Genomic DNA, 2,152 nt, shown 5'->3' on the forward strand with positions numbered 1-2,152 from the left:
CTCAGGATAATTCCTTCAATTAATCCTAATTAGTCCAGAATAACACAGAGCACATCTGTAATTCTAGTCATAGTAATTTTGTATTCAAGTCTTTCAGATACATAGCTGTCTACTGCCATCTTAAATTTCTGATGATTTTGAGTGGAAAGAAGAAATTTCTGTTATCTTTGACACTATTGTATTTTCTACCTTCTCCTTCACTGTTGACTAAGATCTTACAGTTTGTACCTTGATGAAGTCCATAATGTTTTTCTAAATTGTACTAATTGTTTTTAGTTCTCTTTGACTTTTTCTCCTGATCTTCTGTTAGCCTTTCTACAGGTCACTTCTTTAATCCCTTCATTTTCCTGGTTTGTAGTTTGCTTAGGTCTTGTTTTTGCATATGAATCTTTCCATAATTTGTACCAAAAGACATATTTTTCTTCTTCTTTTACTTGAGAGCTTTTGAAATTTTCATAGAGAACTTATAGAGGTCATCTGAAGCCAGGTGCATCCTCCTCAGAACCAGGTCCAATGAAGGTCCTATCTCTTCCAACTCAATTTGCAGTGGTCTGCAACCAGATTTCTTCAAAAGCAACTTATAGCTGTGAAAGTAAACCAGAGCAGTAAAGTGCAGAACATTCTCTAACCCAGCAAGGCAGATATTTGCCATGGCGGAGCCTCTGAAGAAATCAATAAGAAGGTTTTTCAGCCTTCTGTAGTCTTCTATCACAAGAAAATCATATCCAGCGTATATTAACATGGGTTTTGTTCCCTCAGGACATTTACTGTTCTTAATATCTTTTAGAGACACAAATTTCTCAATACCTAATTCAATCATATCTAGCACATAATAGTCATGCATATGACCTATTACTAGATTATTGGGATGCTTCTTATTATGGGATCCAGACATGAATAAAGAACAATATGACTTCTAAAATAATTCCATGATGTCTGACCTTCAAATGGTCTTCTAATATTTTTCTTTTTATACAGAACTCCATATGATTTTTTCAGTGCATGCACATCTTTTAAGATTTGGGTCACTGTTGCATTTGCATTTCCCCTTTAATCAGCATGGAATTTTTGATATTTTCACCAAGAGATAATTTTTGGTTCTCTCTTCTCAAAGAATCTCTTGGCTCTTTTTTTGAGGGGAGGACTTTATAACTCGGTCCAAGGGCTCCATCGCCACCACAGCTCAGTCTAGCCAATACCACTCCATAATGTTTATGTTTCTTTTCATTATCTATATCAACACTCAAATGTGAGCCCATTTAAAGTCATTTACATATCTTACTCAAGCTTTCTATCTCTTCCCTTTCCATCCATTTGTTTTCCACTAGCATTTCTGCTAAAGGCCTCTAATAAGACCTTTTATTGTGACATTCTGTGTGTATGCAAGTGTATGTTTTTTGATGTGTGCATGATTGCTATTTGAATGGAAATAAATTGATAAATCCAAAGTCATGAAGCAAAAATACTTGCAGACAAACCCTTGAGTCAAATGATTTACAAACATAAATATCAAGCAACAAGAAACCACTTTTTCACAAATGACACTCAAGATGTGAAACATCCTGAATATTACAGACAATGACTAATCAGAATGGATGCCTACTATACAAATCTGTATACATAGCTCAGTATTAATTAGCCCTCCAAATCTCATAATAGGGCATAGAAATATAAAATATAATAGAGTATCTTGTCTGTATTACTCAGTTCCACATTATAGTAACAAAATATCCAAGATAATTAGCTCATAAAGAGAAAAGACTTCTTTTGGATCTCACCCTTGGATCTTTCAGTCCATGATGGAGGGACCCATTGCTTTGGGCCTCTAATAAGACCTTACATTTTGCATAAGCATATGGTGGGTAAACATCATTTGCATCCTGAGCCATGAAACAAAGAAAGAGGAAGTGGCTAGGATCCCATGATCCCTTTATGACTACAGCTCTAGTGATGTCATTAAGCTCCACCTCCCAAAGGTACCACAATCCCCCGAAGTGCTACTTGGGGAAATCAAATCTTTATCATGTGTACCTTTTGGAGGAGCTTTATCTAAACAATATCAATCTCTGTAGGAAAAACTCAAAACTATTTCAAGACTAATACATTTTATTAGGAAATAGTAGTAATACAGAAAATTAGGGGGAAAATAGTA

At 35.0% G+C, this 2,152-nt stretch overlaps 1 pseudogene; it reads right to left on the reverse strand.

The window, feature by feature from the left end:
• Positions 1 to 262: 262 nt before the first annotated feature.
• Positions 263 to 1,171, reverse strand: LOC101566833 (annotated as a pseudogene).
• Positions 1,172 to 2,152: the final 981 nt, after the last annotated feature.

Source organism: Octodon degus, unplaced genomic scaffold (assembly GCF_000260255.1).
Source record: "Octodon degus isolate 3935 unplaced genomic scaffold, OctDeg1.0 scaffold00436, whole genome shotgun sequence".
NCBI classification, from domain to species: Eukaryota; Metazoa; Chordata; class Mammalia; order Rodentia; family Octodontidae; genus Octodon; species Octodon degus.